At 45.8% G+C, this 19,742-nt stretch overlaps 1 protein-coding gene and 3 non-coding genes across 4 annotated transcripts in view; all 4 read right to left on the bottom strand.

Annotated features, from left to right (window-relative positions):
- Nucleotides 1-19,742, bottom strand: part of LOC137411810 (neutral amino acid transporter A-like) — a 272,303-nt gene that overhangs the window by 79,261 nt on the left and 173,300 nt on the right. The gene's annotated exons all lie outside the window — the stretch shown is intronic.
- LOC144893741 (U1 spliceosomal RNA) lies at nt 7,633-7,796 on the bottom strand. The gene has a single exon (XR_013624637.1). It is a non-coding gene; the product is annotated as a U1 spliceosomal RNA (small nuclear RNA).
- Nucleotides 12,004-12,167, bottom strand: LOC137435861 (U1 spliceosomal RNA). The gene has a single exon (XR_010986156.1). It is a non-coding gene; the product is annotated as a U1 spliceosomal RNA (small nuclear RNA).
- On the bottom strand, nt 16,395-16,558 carry LOC137435883 (U1 spliceosomal RNA). The gene has a single exon (XR_010986177.2). It is a non-coding gene; the product is annotated as a U1 spliceosomal RNA (small nuclear RNA).

Raw genomic sequence — 19,742 nt, forward strand, 5'->3', positions numbered from 1 at the left:
ACAAACGCCTAAACATCAAGAACTTATTACATGTAGAGTCCCTGTCACGACAGCCGAATACCTACCTATTCAGATCTACCTAGCTCTAGATATTGCTCTACCAAATTCATAACACAGCCCCCCCCCCCTGGAACCGTAGCTCCTGCAAGGTTCACCGCAGGCGCTACCATTCCAGCCTTAACACTTACTGTCACACACTTAATTAACCTATTAAATAAATCAGGAAGGGCTGTGGGAAGTGAGTCGGACTACCTACCTACACTTCCTTAACATGCTGAACCCCTTAACCATCATGCAAGTATGTACATTTTCTTCGTTGTTCCTGTGGAGGGAGGAAACAACAACACACAACACTAACTTAACCACAAAACTTAACCATCTTTCCAAACTCAAAACTCTAACCTTTGTACATACCCCGGTCTACAGACCGCGTCCCCCGGTGGATGCCACAAGACACAACCTTACCTGCGGGGCCATCCCCAATGCATCCCCCTAAATTTTCCACGGCCCTGTCCAGATGTTACAGGTGAGTGACACGGCTCGGTGGATTTCGCCCACATTCATGCAACACAGACCCCTTAACCACTCATTCTCATTCCATAGGTCATCAAGGCATTTCAAAAATCAACAAAGCACTTATTTCAATACACCCCCTGCAGGACCATGGCATTGATGTCATTCACGTGTGTGTGCATTCCTCAACTAGGCAGCGGGGAGGTACCGCACAAAAAGATGGTGGGGGCGCATCAGGCTGTGGTGCCCGCAGTCCCAAAAACAAGTCAACCGACTTACAAGTTCATTGCCCCCCCCCCTTTACCTCTTGGCCCCGTGACAGCCCAACAGCCCCTTTCCGCCGTTACCTCGCCGGTGAGGGTCTCCACACACCAGGCTCCTTTGCCTCCTGCTTTCGCGCAGCAACACGGGTCACCGGGGGACTTCCTCACCCCGCGGCGCCCAACCAGACCCTCCACCGACGAGCTCCAATTTCCAGTTACCACCGGCTGCCAGGGGTAATTGCCGCAGAGGGGGGCCCGCAGGCATCGCTCCTCAGAGCTTGCTCTGTACCTGCGGACACACACACCTTCCCCACCCACAAGACCCCAAAACACACTTCCTCCCCCACTGCCATTCAATTCTCCGCACAACTCAGCACAATTCAGTACAATTCTTGGTGTAAAAGGTGTTACAAGGCTTGCCATGGCCTGCCACATGTGAAATCCCCCAGTTCACATTTAAACCATCACACATTTCCAAGAGCACATTTCCAAAAGCACAAGTATCGCCCCTCATTATCTCCAATAATCATCACTCACTCTCCAGGTTCCACTCTCACGACCACATCAAAACACCTAACCACAATACAAAAACATACGCCACCCACAAGACACTGTGTGGCTCCCATTCCATCCCCTCACCGGCCATGTCATCACTCTCACCCGCCTCCCAACTCCAATTTACATGTCCCCAATTTCCAAAGCAAATCCTGAAGCCTGGGACAGTACTCCTCAAAACACGCACCTCAAGTGCAGGTAGTTGCAGGTTGGTCAGGTCCAAGAGTGTCATCCACCCATACAATTCCCAAAATTTCACATTGGGCCTACCAAATACTTCCAAATTTCTCTTTTGTCCCCACTACACTGGCAGGTATGTGGATCCGCATCCAACGGTGATCATCACTACACAACTACCTGTGGCCACGACAGCTCTGCACCTCTACCGTGCAAGGGTCACCGGGACAAGGTGAGCAGTCAAAACGCCAACATGGCCCATGAGTGTCCATAAGGGTGCGACCCACCATCCATCCTTCGGCCCCCCTGCGAGGAACACAGCTGCAGCAGCCCCAGCTGGCCAATGTGGTGAGCACTTGCTGCCAAAACACACACTACCGCACACACAACCTCGGCCCTGGGGGGCACGGTCGCAGTGCGTGGCATCCCTACAGCCACGTCCCCTGCACCTCCCCATCATCCCCCAGTCCGACTACAGAACTGCAGCCCCCCAGTGCTCACCCACACTTGACCACACCAAGGTCCAGTCAACAGCCATGCTCCACCAGGAGACCCACCCAGAAGACATGGTCCACACACCTCGGACACGCACAGCACCACGTTGACCCTCAGGCTACACAACTACATCCCCATCATCCCGCGTCCCAAATATCAGCACAGATGCCCCCGCAACCAGTTGAAAGCTGTGTCTTGCTACCCTATTAATTTTATCACAGCCTCCAACACTTTGGTCTACACACCTGGATCAATAATGGCGTCACTGTACAGTGTCCACCATGGCATTTCAAAATCCACCCTTAAATTTCCATCTAACCCACAGATTACCCATGCTAAACATTTATCACATTTCACTAACCTCACCAAAGAAGGATGCTTTGCCATACACATGCCAGCCGAGCATGGCCCATATGCTCGGCTCGTTACACATCTCCCGATTCACATCCCCATGGCTCTCTTCCCAACCCGAGAGTCCATAAATCATAACGGAGCATCTGTGGAAGGTCACTCACACCATCACGTTCCACAGATGCCCCAATGGTTGTCCGGCAGGCTATCTCCATCCCTGTCCATTCGGTTTGACCCGCGTCCATAGACCAACCACCATGCCAGGTCACCACATGCTGGTTGTCCCAGAGTCCCTGGAGGAGAGTGCCAGGCCGCATGCCCGGGTGGTCACCACATCAGTCCCAAGTTGGCCGTCCGCAGTGCCACCACCAAAGCGCGACCCACAACACCTCCCCCTAGTGGTCCTCAATAAATGCCAACCCAGGCTTGAGAAACCACCTCGGACCCCTCTGGAGGTCTTAACCCCCACCAGGGTCCGGTGACCCTGCCGGCCCGAGCCAACAGCTCGGACGGCGCCCCGACGGACAAGGGACGCCACACTCCACCAGACCCCCCGTGGGACCCAGGTCGTACCTCGACACCCAAGGCTGGACCCCACGTCCAAATCTCGCCATCACAGCCCCCCAGCTGGCTGGCATACCCAAATTTTGAAAGGGGCAACTTTTGCCCGAGGCCATGACCCATGACCCCCCCATGTCCAAATCCCGCAGCCCGGGGACCAATCCCCACCATGGCTGCTCCAAATCAATTTCCCATTGTAATTTTATTTTAAATTTTCTTTTCCAAATTTTCATTCCCACTGCCAAACCGCAGCTGCAGGGAACAACCTCTACCACCTCCCTGCAGTTGATCCAAATTCCCTACAGGGACCAAATCTCCAGAAGCTCTATCTCCCGATCCTCCAAGATCCAAATCCAGCCCGGAGCCAACACACTCCCCCAACTGGTTGTCCAATTTTGGAGCCTCTGTTTCCAAATAGCAGTGTACAGTGAGCGTCCCCTCGGTCATTCCAACCACCTCCTCGGACCAACTCACCTCATCACCCAGGCTCCTTTGGGCCTGGACCAGCTCTACCTCCATGGGACTGTCACAGGTCTCCAGCCGCTGGATCAAATCATCCTCATCATCATCATCATTACAAATCATTCCTGGCCCCGCCAGGCTTTGATCAATATCCCCAATAAATACCTGGTCCGGCTCCATTGCACGGACCCCCAAAAACTCTACCCCCTCTTGCTCCGCACCACCGCCCTGGTGCTGCACAATTCCAAATTCATCCCCCGGTTGGGGTGTTGTGACATCCTCACGGTCCCGATAAACAACCAGGCCAGAATGTGGGAAACATTCCCCATTACAACTCTCACATTCCAAATTTCCTTCCCCGCTCACCTGTGGACACTCCACGTTTACCTGTACACTTACCACAATTGCCATTTCCCTTTTTAATCCATTAATTTGGTCACTCAGGTCCTTCAGTCCCCCTTTTAACCCATCAATTTTATTTCCCATTCCTTCAATGTGTCCCTCCAATCGATCACTCATTCCCTTCATTCCTTCCCTCCATTCCTTCCCCTGCGACTCCATTTTATTTTCCAACCCACTTTTCATTTCTCCCATATCCTTACTCATTCCCTTCATTCCTTCCCTCCATTCCTTCCCCTGCGACTTCATTTGTTCATTCAATTCCCAACTGGCTCGCTCACCGTTCTTTTCCATCCCTTCAATTTTTCGAAGCAATTGACCCAACATCTGGTCGGTTGTCGGGGCCGTTCCTACTGCTCCCGACTCCCCGGTGGGGGAGGGGGATAAGTTGGTGCTCGGGACGGGGGAGGTTCCAAGGCTCACCTCGACATCTAATTCCCCTATTTCCGGCTCACTCCCAACGCTGACGGAGGCCTCGCTGCGTACTTCCATCTCGTCGACCTCCGACATCCGCTTTTCGGAAGGTCGTTCCCCGCGCGCGTATTTATTTTAATAATTCCTGAAACAATTTAAATTTGACGAAGACGCGATATCGCGCTCCGTTTGCCCAATTGATTATCAAATTTCTCCGCCTCAACTATAAAAATTTTGCGTTCGAACGTCGGGCGCAATGTACGCCCGACCGTGTCGATTTCTCCCCGCGGACAAAAAAATTTGTCCGACCGTGTCGATGTCTCGCCGCGGACAAAAAAAATTTGTCCGACGGGTTCAAATCCTACACTCCTGACACCACTTGTTACGCAACTGTGATTAACACCACAGTTACGGATGGCCGATTTGCGAGACTTTAACTCCCGAGGCGAACACTCAATGGCGGACTCAAGTTCAACACAAACGCGCGGAATGGCGGGACACAGCGAAGGCTCCGCAACCTTACCTATTAGGATCAAACACAGCTTTAAAAATTTAAAGAATAGGAAAATAGGACTGCGTTTACTTTTTCATGACTGATAATATAACATGGATCTGCAAAATAAATTGGGATGTGAATACTTGTATACGTACCATATTTGTGGTCAAGTGTTCGTTTTGTTTTTTCATTCCACATGGCACAATATTCTTACTGAAGTGAGTACCATTGAAAATAAATTGCATCCATTTATCAAAGAATCAGAATAGTATTGTAACGAATTTGAGAAGTGTAACGGTTTTGAGAAGTGTAACAATTTTGGAGAAAGTGTAACGAATGTGAAAAGTATGGTTTTGTTGTGTGTAACACCCTCGTAATGTAAATAATGGTCGCAGCCGTCCTCCTAGTTAATTCCATGAAACTTACACACAGGCCACGATATATCTTTTTAAATAGTTTATTTCCTTATTCTATGTAGGCTAAATATGTGTTTCCCACTAGATTGACTCTGCATTGCATCAAACGAAATAAAGCGTAGGCCCCTCCGATGATCCATGGCAGCTCAAGTGCCAGGGATTCCCCCACTTGAGCTTTCACAGCAAACGTTTATTGCAGTACTGAACTGCTGTGCAACGTGACGGCGCAGTAGCTGCAGCTGCTGACCGGTTTTCGCCATTTGCGGCCATTACGAACAAGGGGAGTGGCTAGAGAAGACGGGTCGCCCCCCTCGTCATAGGGGGGAGGAGTAAGTCGGCCCCGCTCATCCAACCCAGAACAAGGGGTTTGGCTAAGAGAGGGCGGAGCGGGAACCCCCGAGAAAGTGCGCGAAGGTTCGGTGAGAAAACCAATATAAGTCGCCGCGGGACGCACTCCACTGGCTTGCTCTTGCTCCTCTTGCTCTTGCTCTTGCCCCTCCAGCTCTTGCTCTGACCCCGTCCTCTTGCTTGCTGTCGCTCGTTGTTGCTGGGGAGAAGGAAGACGCCTGAACGAGCAGGTGTGTGCGAGCCATCGTGCGACCAGCTGCGCTGCAGCTAAGCGGGCAGCTAAGGGGCCGCAGGCCACGAAAAGGACGCGCCAGGCAGCAATCCACGCTGGACCCTCCATTGCCTCCCAAAACAACCATCCATCCTCAAGCCATACCTGCCTGCAATATCCCCCGTGTAAGTGTGAACGTCGTCTGTCCTAATCGTTGTCCTGGGGTTAAGTAAATTGACTAGTATAAGCTAACGATTCACTGTGTGACTGCTTCTTCCATCCATTGTTTGTAAATAATTTTGATCGCTCCTTCTTTTTGCTTGTGTGTATAATAAATCCTGTTATTCCTCCGTACTCTGTCTTCTTCTCTCTTCCTTCTCTTTCGGTCGCTTTAGAGGTTTCCAAATTGAATATCTGTGGTGCGATCTGGTCAACGTTGGGGGAGTCGGGCCAATCGGGGATCCTGTAACGGTCGCGGTGGACCATCCGCTCGGCCCAAAGTAACATCTAAACCGCGTCTGTAACAGTATAGTGAAAACAAACTTCTGAGTTATACTTCTGGGCAGAGAAACATGATGGTCAATTGTCATAGTAAATATTTTTGTTATTCTCCTCCAAGACACGTCAGGATATTGCGAAATTATGACAAATTATAATTACAGAATATAAAATAGCAACATGTGTGCACTGTATCATGTGTGTTCTATAATCTCACTGGTGCTTGAACAAAATCAGTTTGGACATCTGCTTCCTGACTTTCTCTCCGGTGATGGCTTCCGTCTCCTTTTTCCCAAGATGAAAGAGTTTGATTCGACAATAACAAGAAGCTGCTATCTTCACGAGCTTGTGAATATGATTATCTTCCACTGCAGTTTCAAACTGGTGTGAGTGCAGTTCAGGAAATAAGTCCATATGAACAGCACGGTATTGCTCATAACAGCCATGGATACTGCAGCTGAAATGCCGGATCCTTGAGAAAGATTCCCATTTGTCTTCTTCAGTAGTCGTTGAAAACAATGTTTTGTTTTGTTTTTGAAAACAATTTTTCGAGTGTTTTATTGAAATTTCGATTAAATTATTTTATAAAATATAGCAGGCATTGTCTTTTGATAAAGACAATGAACGGACGCAGATTTTCTGGGGGAACCAATATGGCGACGAATATACTTGCGGTGACTTCACAGCGAATGGACCGATTGGCGTTGATTTGGCGTCGAGCCTCCAATCCAGTTTGTGTAGAGATCAGTGGGTGAGACGGACACAGAGTCCAGGAGCAAGCTCAAGTTAAAGGAGCAGGAAAGTTCCGACCAAAAATTAAAAGCCAAAGCTATGCGAAGCATGTGGGGGAAAATGTATCACTTTTGTCCAGAACGTCCACATCCATTTGCTAAGCTGCCTTACTAAGAGCTACATCCATTTGCTAAGCTGCCTTACTAATAGCTACAGCCATTTGCTAAGCGGCCTTACTAATAGCTACATCCATTTGCTAAGCTGCCTTACTAATAGCTACATCCACTCGCTAAGCTGCCTTACTAATAGCTACATCCACTCGCTAAGCTGCCTTACTAATAGCTACATCCACTCGCTAAGCTGCCTTACTAATAGCTACATCCACTCGCTAAGCTGCCTTACTAATAGCTACATCCACTTGATAAGCGGCCTTACCAATAGCTACAGCCACTTGCTAAGCTGCCTTACTAAGAGCTACATCCATTTGCTAAGCGGCCTTACTAATAGCTACACCCACTTGCTAAGCGGCCTTACTAATATCTACAGCCACTTGCTAAGCTGCCTTACTAATAGCTACAGCCACTTGCTAAGCGGCCTTACTAATAGCTACATCCATTTGCTAAGCTGCCTTAGTAACAGCGACATCCATTTGCTAAGCTGCCTTACTAAGAGCTACATCCACTCGCTAAGCTGCCTTACTAATAGCTACATCCACAATTAATCTGTTTTTAGTTTAACAATCAGGGGATAGCGCGAACGCAGTCCCCCACTACCACAAATTGTACAGTCGAGTTTCCCACATTTGGGGAAATCGCAAGGGTCAACCCACCCGGAGTGCAATGGGTGGACCTCGCCCTGAGAACACCACCTTAATGATCATGGTATTTCTCCTGTCAGGTAAGTATGAGTTGTTTACCCCACGGTCTCCCTTGTCCTAGTGCGAGCACCGCCTTACTTTACCAGGACGTATTCAACACTTTTCCCTGAATATCTATTTAAATGGTGAATTTTGCACGATATTTGTAAACAAATCCTAATTGTAATATTAGGTTCGATATTATGATTTATTTATTTGGATAATTTCTCGCTTTGCTGCTGAGATTGGAGCAGATTATAAACGATTTAGCGACTGGATGCCTTCCGAGGAAGCCGAAATGTCATGACGCTGGCCTGACGTCATGACGCCACCGTGACGTTGTGACGCTAAGTACTGTATCAACGCATGACGCATGATATTGAGTCGCGATTTTCGCGATCTTGTAACAATAATCTATTTGAAGTTACTCCATCGCACATGGATCCTTGTGTTCATAGTTGATGGATGATTAAGACGAGTCGATGTAGGAAAAGGTTTTGAACTTTCTGGTTGAGTTTGCGGATGCGATTGTGTGGACAGTCCAGACCACTGAGCTGTGTCATCGTGGGAACTCCCAGCCGATGAGAGTACGTTTGCTGGTGGGCGCGAGGCCGCCATATTGGGACTCCCTACGGACCGAAAATTCCACAGTAAATAAACAACGTGGAATAAACATGAATGATTAGCAGGTTGTTTTCGTTTTTATAGCGCTTTTTCATGTCGTCGTGATTACGAAGAGCAGGTTTTAAAATAAACTGAGTTTTGTTTTATCGGGCGTTTTTCCTGTTATGGTGAGTACCAAGATGGCGGCCGGCGACTTCAGTTTTTTCAGCAAACCAGTGATCCGGTTATATTTAGATCAGTGGTCCCAACCACTGATCTCTGTACTAACTGGATAGGAAGGGAAGCTCATTTTTGAAGGCATTTGTCCGCCATCTTTGCTCCCCCACGATTCTCCAAAACGAATGTCATTTGCCGATGTAATGTGATTCCTCTTCTTCATTCAAATCGACCGCTGCGGTTTTTATAACCGTAAGCAGCGCATGATGGCATTTCATCAATCCTGTAATAATGCTTTTTCAACCCTGGAACGGATTAAAATCAATTCGGAATGGAATAAAATAAAGTGGGAAGGTGGAATTTTCGTAGGAAATATGCTGATAATTAAATATTAAATTCTTTAAATTCCCTCTAATTAAATATTAAATATTAAATAAATTAAATATTCCAATAATAAAGGATAATATTAAATATTAAATAATTAAATAATTAAATTAAATATTAAATAATATTAATATTAAATATTAATAGTAATTAAATATTCTTTAAAAATTTAAAGAATAGGAAAATAGGACTGCGTTTACTTTTTCATGACTGATAATATAACATGGATCTGCAAAATAAATTGGGATGTGAATACTTGTATACGTACCATATTTGTGGTCAAGTGTTCGTTTTGTTTTTTCATTCCACATGGCACAATATTCTTACTGAAGTGAGTACCATTGAAAATAAATTGCATCCATTTATCAAAGAATCAGAATAGTATTGTAACGAATTTGAGAAGTGTAACGGTTTTGAGAAGTGTAACAATTTTGGAGAAAGTGTAACGAATGTGAAAAGTATGGTTTTGTTGTGTGTAACACCCTCGTAATGTAAATAATGGTCGCAGCCGTCCTCCTAGTTAATTCCATGAAACTTACACACAGGCCACGATATATCTTTTTAAATAGTTTATTTCCTTATTCTATGTAGGCTAAATATGTGTTTCCCACTAGATTGACTCTGCATTGCATCAAACGAAATAAAGCGTAGGCCCCTCCGATGATCCATGGCAGCTCAAGTGCCAGGGATTCCCCCACTTGAGCTTTCACAGCAAACGTTTATTGCAGTACTGAACTGCTGTGCAACGTGACGGCGCAGTACCTGCAGCTGCTGACCGGTTTTCGCCATTTGCGGCCATTACGAACAAGGGGAGTGGCTAGAGAAGACGGGTCGCCCCCCTCGTCATAGGGGGGAGGAGTAAGTCGGCCCCGCTCATCCAACCCAGAACAAGGGGTTTGGCTAAGAGAGGGCGGAGCGGGAACCCCCGAGAAAGTGCGCGAAGGTTCGGTGAGAAAACCAATATAAGTCGCCGCGGGACGCACTCCACTGGCTTGCTCTTGCTCCTCTTGCTCTTGCTCTTGCCCCTCCAGCTCTTGCTCTGACCCCGTCCTCTTGCTTGCTGTCGCTCGTTGTTGCTGGGGAGAAGGAAGACGCCTGAACGAGCAGGTGTGTGCGAGCCATCGTGCGACCAGCTGCGCTGCAGCTAAGCGGGCAGCTAAGGGGCCGCAGGCCACGAAAAGGACGCGCCAGGCAGCAATCCACGCTGGACCCTCCATTGCCTCCCAAAACAACCATCCATCCTCAAGCCATACCTGCCTGCAATATCCCCCGTGTAAGTGTGAACGTCGTCTGTCCTAATCGTTGTCCTGGGGTTAAGTAAATTGACTAGTATAAGCTAACGATTCACTGTGTGACTGCTTCTTCCATCCATTGTTTGTAAATAATTTTGATCGCTCCTTCTTTTTGCTTGTGTGTATAATAAATCCTGTTATTCCTCCGTACTCTGTCTTCTTCTCTCTTCCTTCTCTTTCGGTCGCTTTAGAGGTTTCCAAATTGAATATCTGTGGTGCGATCTGGTCAACGTTGGGGGAGTCGGGCCAATCGGGGATCCTGTAACGGTCGCGGTGGACCATCCGCTCGGCCCAAAGTAACATCTAAACCGCGTCTGTAACAGTATAGTGAAAACAAACTTCTGAGTTATACTTCTGGGCAGAGAAACATGATGGTCAATGGTCATAGTAAATATTTTTGTTATTCTCCTCCAAGACACGTCAGGATATTGCGAAATTATGACAAATTATAATTACAGAATATAAAATAGCAACATGTGTGCACTGTATCATGTGTGTTCTATAATCTCACTGGTGCTTGAACAAAATCAGTTTGGACATCTGCTTCCTGACTTTCTCTCCGGTGATGGCTTCCGTCTCCTTTTTCCCAAGATGAAAGAGTTTGATTCGACAATAACAAGAAGCTGCTATCTTCACGAGCTTGTGAATATGATTATCTTCCACTGCAGTTTCAAACTGGTGTGAGTGCAGTTCAGGAAATAAGTCCATATGAACAGCACGGTATTGCTCATAACAGCCATGGATACTGCAGCTGAAATGCCGGATCCTTGAGAAAGATTCCCATTTGTCTTCTTCAGTAGTCGTTGAAAACAATGTTTTGTTTTGTTTTTGAAAACAATTTTTCGAGTGTTTTATTGAAATTTCGATTAAATTATTTTATAAAATATAGCAGGCATTGTCTTTTGATAAAGACAATGAACGGACGCAGATTTTCTGGGGGAACCAATATGGCGACGAATATACTTGCGGTGACTTCACAGCGAATGGACCGATTGGCGTTGATTTGGCGTCGAGCCTCCAATCCAGTTTGTGTAGAGATCAGTGGGTGAGACGGACACAGAGTCCAGGAGCAAGCTCAAGTTAAAGGAGCAGGAAAGTTCCGACCAAAAATTAAAAGCCAAAGCTATGCGAAGCATGTGGGGGAAAATGTATCACTTTTGTCCAGAACGTCCACATCCATTTGCTAAGCTGCCTTACTAAGAGCTACATCCATTTGCTAAGCTGCCTTACTAATAGCTACAGCCATTTGCTAAGCGGCCTTACTAATAGCTACATCCATTTGCTAAGCTGCCTTACTAATAGCTACATCCACTCGCTAAGCTGCCTTACTAATAGCTACATCCACTTGCTAAACTGCCTTACTAATAGCTACATCCACTCGCTAAGCTGCCTTACTAATAGCTACATCCACTCGCTAAGCTGCCTTACTAATAGCTACATCCACTCGCTAAGCTGCCTTACTAATAGCTACATCCACTTGATAAGCGGCCTTACCAATAGCTACAGCCACTTGCTAAGCTGCCTTACTAAGAGCTACATCCATTTGCTAAGCGGCCTTACTAATAGCTCCACCCACTTGCTAAGCGGCCTTACTAATATCTACAGCCACTTGCTAAGCTGCCTTACTAATAGCTACAGCCACTTGCTAAGCGGCCTTACTAATAGCTACATCCATTTGCTAAGCTGCCTTAGTAACAGCGACATCCATTTGCTAAGCTGCCTTACTAAGAGCTACATCCACTCGCTAAGCTGCCTTACTAATAGCTACATCCACAATTAATCTGTTTTTAGTTTAACAATCAGGGGATAGCGCGAACGCAGTCCCCCACTACCACAAATTGTACAGTCGAGTTTCCCACATTTGGGGAAATCGCAAGGGTCAACCCACCCGGAGTGCAATGGGTGGACCTCGCCCTGAGAACACCACCTTAATGATCATGGTATTTCTCCTGTCAGGTAAGTATGAGTTGTTTACCCCACGGTCTCCCTTGTCCTAGTGCGAGCACCGCCTTACTTTACCAGGACGTATTCAACACTTTTCCCTGAATATCTATTTAAATGGTGAATTTTGCACGATATTTGTAAACAAATCCTAATTGTAATATTAGGTTCGATATTATGATTTATTTATTTGGATAATTTCTCGCTTTGCTGCTGAGATTGGAGCAGATTATAAACGATTTAGCGACTGGATGCCTTCCGAGGAAGCCGAAATGTCATGACGCTGGCCTGACGTCATGACGCCACCGTGACGTTGTGACGCTAAGTACTGTATCAACGCATGACGCATGATATTGAGTCGCGATTTTCGCGATCTTGTAACAATAATCTATTTGAAGTTACTCCATCGCACATGGATCCTTGTGTTCATAGTTGATGGATGATTAAGACGAGTCGATGTAGGAAAAGGTTTTGAACTTTCTGGTTGAGTTTGCGGATGCGATTGTGTGGACAGTCCAGACCACTGAGCTGTGTCATCGTGGGAACTCCCAGCCGATGAGAGTACGTTTGCTGGTGGGCGCGAGGCCGCCATATTGGGACTCCCTACGGACCGAAAATTCCACAGTAAATAAACAACGTGGAATAAACATGAATGATTAGCAGGTTGTTTTCGTTTTTATAGCGCTTTTTCATGTCGTCGTGATTACGAAGAGCAGGTTTTAAAATAAACTGAGTTTTGTTTTATCGGGCGTTTTTCCTGTTATGGTGAGTACCAAGATGGCGGCCGGCGACTTCAGTTTTTTCAGCAAACCAGTGATCCGGTTATATTTAGATCAGTGGTCCCAACCACTGATCTCTGTACTAACTGGATAGGAAGGGAAGCTCATTTTTGAAGGCATTTGTCCGCCATCTTTGCTCCCCCACGATTCTCCAAAACGAATGTCATTTGCCGATGTAATGTGATTCCTCTTCTTCATTCAAATCGACCGCTGCGGTTTTTATAACCGTAAGCAGCGCATGATGGCATTTCATCAATCCTGTAATAATGCTTTTTCAACCCTGGAACGGATTAAAATCAATTCGGAATGGAATAAAATAAAGTGGGAAGGTGGAATTTTCGTAGGAAATATGCTGATAATTAAATATTAAATTCTTTAAATTCCCTCTAATTAAATATTAAATATTAAATAAATTAAATATTCCAATAATAAAGGATAATATTAAATATTAAATAATTAAATAATTAAATTAAATATTAAATAATATTAATATTAAATATTAATAGTAATTAAATATTCTTTAAAAATTTAAAGAATAGGAAAATAGGACTGCGTTTACTTTTTCATGACTGATAATATAACATGGATCTGCAAAATAAATTGGGATGTGAATACTTGTATACGTACCATATTTGTGGTCAAGTGTTCGTTTTGTTTTTTCATTCCACATGGCACAATATTCTTACTGAAGTGAGTACCATTGAAAATAAATTGCATCCATTTATCAAAGAATCAGAATAGTATTGTAACGAATTTGAGAAGTGTAACGGTTTTGAGAAGTGTAACAATTTTGGAGAAAGTGTAACGAATGTGAAAAGTATGGTTTTGTTGTGTGTAACACCCTCGTAATGTAAATAATGGTCGCAGCCGTCCTCCTAGTTAATTCCATGAAACTTACACACAGGCCACGATATATCTTTTTAAATAGTTTATTTCCTTATTCTATGTAGGCTAAATATGTGTTTCCCACTAGATTGACTCTGCATTGCATCAAACGAAATAAAGCGTAGGCCCCTCCGATGATCCATGGCAGCTCAAGTGCCAGGGATTCCCCCACTTGAGCTTTCACAGCAAACGTTTATTGCAGTACTGAACTGCTGTGCAACGTGACGGCGCAGTACCTGCAGCTGCTGACCGGTTTTCGCCATTTGCGGCCATTACGAACAAGGGGAGTGGCTAGAGAAGACGGGTCGCCCCCCTCGTCATAGGGGGGAGGAGTAAGTCGGCCCCGCTCATCCAACCCAGAACAAGGGGTTTGGCTAAGAGAGGGCGGAGCGGGAACCCCCGAGAAAGTGCGCGAAGGTTCGGTGAGAAAACCAATATAAGTCGCCGCGGGACGCACTCCACTGGCTTGCTCTTGCTCCTCTTGCTCTTGCTCTTGCCCCTCCAGCTCTTGCTCTGACCCCGTCCTCTTGCTTGCTGTCGCTCGTTGTTGCTGGGGAGAAGGAAGACGCCCGAATGAGCAGGTGTGTGCGAGCCATCGTGCGACCAGCTGCGCTGCAGCTAAGCGGGCAGCTAAGGGGCCGCAGGCCACGAAAAGGACGCGCCAGGCAGCAATCCACGCTGGACCCTCCATTGCCTCCCAAAACAACCATCCATCCTCAAGCCATACCTGCCTGCAATATCCCCCGTGTAAGTGTGAACGTCGTCTGTCCTAATCGTTGTCCTGGGGTTAAGTAAATTGACTAGTATAAGCTAACGATTCACTGTGTGACTGCTTCTTCCATCCATTGTTTGTAAATAATTTTGATCGCTCCTTCTTTTTGCTTGTGTGTATAATAAATCCTGTTATTCCTCCGTACTCTGTCTTCTTCTCTCTTCCTTCTCTTTCGGTCGCTTTAGAGGTTTCCAAATTGAATATCTGTGGTGCGATCTGGTCAACGTTGGGGGAGTCGGGCCAATCGGGGATCCTGTAACGGTCGCGGTGGACCATCCGCTCGGCCCAAAGTAACATCTAAACCGCGTCTGTAACAGTATAGTGAAAACAAACTTCTGAGTTATACTTCTGGGCAGAGAAACATGATGGTCAATGGTCATAGTAAATATTTTTGTTATTCTCCTCCAAGACACGTCAGGATATTGCGAAATTATGACAAATTATAATTACAGAATATAAAATAGCAACATGTGTGCACTGTATCATGTGTGTTCTATAATCTCACTGGTGCTTGAACAAAATCAGTTTGGACATCTGCTTCCTGACTTTCTCTCCGGTGATGGCTTCCGTCTCCTTTTTCCCAAGATGAAAGAGTTTGATTCGACAATAACAAGAAGCTGCTATCTTCACGAGCTTGTGAATATGATTATCTTCCACTGCAGTTTCAAACTGGTGTGAGTGCAGTTCAGGAAATAAGTCCATATGAACAGCACGGTATTGCTCATAACAGCCATGGATACTGCAGCTGAAATGCCGGATCCTTGAGAAAGATTCCCATTTGTCTTCTTCAGTAGTCGTTGAAAACAATGTTTTGTTTTGTTTTTGAAAACAATTTTTCGAGTGTTTTATTGAAATTTCGATTAAATTATTTTATAAAATATAGCAGGCATTGTCTTTTGATAAAGACAATGAACGGACGCAGATTTTCTGGGGGAACCAATATGGCGACGAATATACTTGCGGTGACTTCACAGCGAATGGACCGATTGGCGTTGATTTGGCGTCGAGCCTCCAATCCAGTTTGTGTAGAGATCAGTGGGTGAGACGGACACAGAGTCCAGGAGCAAGCTCAAGTTAAAGGAGCAGGAAAGTTCCGACCAAAAATTAAAAGCCAAAGCTATGCGAAGCATGTGGGGGAAAATGTATCACTTTTGTCCAGAACGTCCACATCCATTTGCTAAGCTGCCTTACTAAGAGCTACATCCATTTGCTAAGCTGCCTTACTAATAGCTACAGCCATTTGCTAAGCGGCCTTACTAATAGCTACATCCATTTGCTAAGCTGCCTTACTAATAGCTACATCCACTCGCTAAGCTGCCTTACTAATAGCTACATCCACTTGCTAAACTGCCTTACTAATAGCTACATCCACTCGCTAAGCTGCCTTACTAATAGCTACATCCACTTGCTAAGAGCTACATCCACTCGCTAAGCTGCCTTACTAATAGCTACATCCACTCGCTAAGCTGCCTTACTAATAGCTACATCCACTTGATAAGCGGCCTTACCAATAGCTACAGCCACTTGCTAAGCTGCCTTACTAAGAGCTACATCCATTTGCTAAGCGGCCTTACTAATAGCTACACCCACTTGCTAAGCGGCCTTACTAATATCTACAGCCACTTGCTAAGCTGCCTTACTAATAGCTACAGCCACTTGCTAAGCGGCCTTACTAATAGCTACATCCATTTGCTAAGCTGCCTTAGTAACAGCGACATCCATTTGCTAAGCTGCCTTACTAAGAGCTACATCCACTCGCTAAGCTGCCTTACTAATAGCTACATCCACAATTAATCTGTTTTTAGTTTAACAATCAGGGGATAGCGCGAACGCAGTCCCCCACTACCACAAATTGTACAGTCGAGTTTCCCACATTTGGGGAAATCGCAAGGGTCAACCCACCCGGAGTGCAATGGGTGGACCTCGCCCTGAGAACACCACCTTAATGATCATGGTATTTCTCCTGTCAGGTAAGTATGAGTTGTTTACCCCACGGTCTCCCTTGTCCTAGTGCGAGCACCGCCTTACTTTACCAGGACGTATTCAACACTTTTCCCTGAATATCTATTTAAATGGTGAATTTTGCACGATATTTGTAAACAAATCCTAATTGTAATATTAGGTTCGATATTATGATTTATTTATTTGGATAATTTCTCGCTTTGCTGCTGAGATTGGAGCAGATTATAAACGATTTAGCGACTGGATGCCTTCCGAGGAAGCCGAAATGTCATGACGCTGGCCTGACGTCATGACGCCACCGTGACGTTGTGACGCTAAGTACTGTATCAACGCATGACGCATGATATTGAGTCGCGATTTTCGCGATCTTGTAACAATAATCTATTTGAAGTTACTCCATCGCACATGGATCCTTGTGTTCATAGTTGATGGATGATTAAGACGAGTCGATGTAGGAAAAGGTTTTGAACTTTCTGGTTGAGTTTGCGGATGCGATTGTGTGGACAGTCCAGACCACTGAGCTGTGTCATCGTGGGAACTCCCAGCCGATGAGAGTACGTTTGCTGGTGGGCGCGAGGCCGCCATATTGGGACTCCCTACGGACCGAAAATTCCACAGTAAATAAACAACGTGGAATAAACATGAATGATTAGCAGGTTGTTTTCGTTTTTATAGCGCTTTTTCATGTCGTCGTGATTACGAAGAGCAGGTTTTAAAATAAACTGAGTTTTGTTTTATCGGGCGTTTTTCCTGTTATGGTGAGTACCAAGATGGCGGCCGGCGACTTCAGTTTTTTCAGCAAACCAGTGATCCGGTTATATTTAGATCAGTGGTCCCAACCACTGATCTCTGTACTAACTGGATAGGAAGGGAAGCTCATTTTTGAAGGCATTTGTCCGCCATCTTTGCTCCCCCACGATTCTCCAAAACGAATGTCATTTGCCGATGTAATGTGATTCCTCTTCTTCATTCAAATCGACCGCTGCGGTTTTTATAACCGTAAGCAGCGCATGATGGCATTTCATCAATCCTGTAATAATGCTTTTTCAACCCTGGAACGGATTAAAATCAATTCGGAATGGAATAAAATAAAGTGGGAAGGTGGAATTTTCGTAGGAAATATGCTGATAATTAAATATTAAATTCTTTAAATTCCCTCTAATTAAATATTAAATATTAAATAAATTAAATATTCCAATAATAAAGGATAATATTAAATATTAAATAATTAAATAATTAAATTAAATATTAAATAATATTAATATTAAATATTAATAGTAATTAAATATTCTTTAAAAATTTAAAGAATAGGAAAATAGGACTGCGTTTACTTTTTCATGACTGATAAATATAACATGGATCTGCAAAATAAATTGGGATGTGAATACTTGTATACGTACCATATTTGTGGTCAAGTGTTCGTTTTGTTTTTTCATTCCACATGGCACAATATTCTTACTGAAGTGAGTACCATTGAAAATAAATTGCATCCATTTATCAAAGAATCAGAATAGTATTGTAACGAATTTGAGAAGTGTAACGGTTTTGAGAAGTGTAACAATTTTGGAGAAAGTGTAACGAATGTGAAAAGTATGGTTTTGTTGTGTGTAACACCCTCGTAATGTAAATAATGGTCGCAGCCGTCCTCCTAGTTAATTCCATGAAACTTACACACAGGCCACGATATATCTTTTTAAATAGTTTATTTCCTTATTCTATGTAGGCTAAATATGTGTTTCCCACTAGATTGACTCTGCATTGCATCAAACGAAATAAAGCGTAGGCCCCTCCGATGATCCATGGCAGCTCAAGTGCCAGGGATTCCCCCACTTGAGCTTTCACAGCAAACGTTTATTGCAGTACTGAACTGCTGTGCAACGTGACGGCGCAGTACCTGCAGCTGCTGACCGGTTTTCGCCATTTGCGGCCATTACGAACAAGGGGAGTGGCTAGAGAAGACGGGTCGCCCCCCTCGTCATAGGGGGGAGGAATAAGTCGGCCCCGCTCATCCAACCCAGAACAAGGGGTTTGGCTAAGAGAGGGCGGAGCGGGAACCCCCGAGAAAGTGCGCGAAGGTTCGGTGAGAAAACCAATATAAGTCGCCGCGGGACGCACTCCACTGGCTTGCTCTTGCTCCTCTTGCTCTTGCTCTTGCCCCTCCAGCTCTTGCTCTGACCCCGTCCTCTTGCTTGCTGTCGCTCGTTGTTGCTGGGGAGAAGGAAGACGCCTGAACGAGCAGGTGTGTGCGAGCCATCGTGCGACCAGCTGCGCTGCAGCTAAGCGGGCAGCTAAGGGGCCGCAGGCCACGAAAAGGACGCGCCAGGCAGCAATCCACGCTGGACCCTCCATTGCCTCCCAAAACAACCATCCATCCTCAAGCCATACCTGCCTGCAATATCCCCCGTGTAAGTGTGAACGTCGTCTGTCCTAATCGTTGTCCTGGGGTTAAGTAAATTGACTAGTATAAGCTAACGATTCACTGTGTGACTGCTTCTTCCATCCATTGTTTGTAAATAATTTTGATCGCTCCTTCTTTTTGCTTGTGTGTATAATAAATCCTGTTATTCCTCCGTACTCTGTCTTCTTCTCTCTTCCTTCTCTTTCGGTCGCTTTAGAGGTTTCCAAATTGAATATCTGTGGTGCGATCTGGTCAACGTTGGGGGAGTCGGGCCAATCGGGGATCCTGTAACGGTCGCGGTGGACCATCCGCTCGGCCCAAAGTAACATCTAAACCGCGTCTGTAACAGTATAGTGAAAACAAACTTCTGAGTTATACTTCTGGGCAGAGAAACATGATGGTCAATGGTCATAGTGAAGGAGCCGGGGCTCCCACGTCGATCGTAAGAATGGACGCGACAAAAAGCTAGAATTCATCTGAGTTGCTTTAATGAAATCAAACACTCAGGCACTCTGAAAAACCGTTTATCAGTCAGCAATATATATCTATTCCGCCAGGGGGTTTGCCCAGGCCCGGCGCCAGGGGGCGTGGCCCAGCGTCCTGGCTGCGGGCTGGCAAGTTGAGCGCGGGCCTGGGCGTCCTGGACGAGCCCGGCATGGTGATCGCTCCGCGTCCTTGATAGGTGCAAGGCGATTGTGAAAACTCAGCGGCAGCCGCTACACACGTCCCCCCAGAATCGACTTGCACCGGCAGGGTCAATTTGAGGGGGGTCCTGATGACCCGGCCGAAGCGACCCCTGGCG

The sequence above is a fragment of the Myxine glutinosa genome, chromosome 9 (genome assembly GCF_964187855.1).
Source record: "Myxine glutinosa chromosome 9, kmMyxGlut1.1, whole genome shotgun sequence".
NCBI classification, from domain to species: Eukaryota; Metazoa; Chordata; class Myxini; order Myxiniformes; family Myxinidae; genus Myxine; species Myxine glutinosa.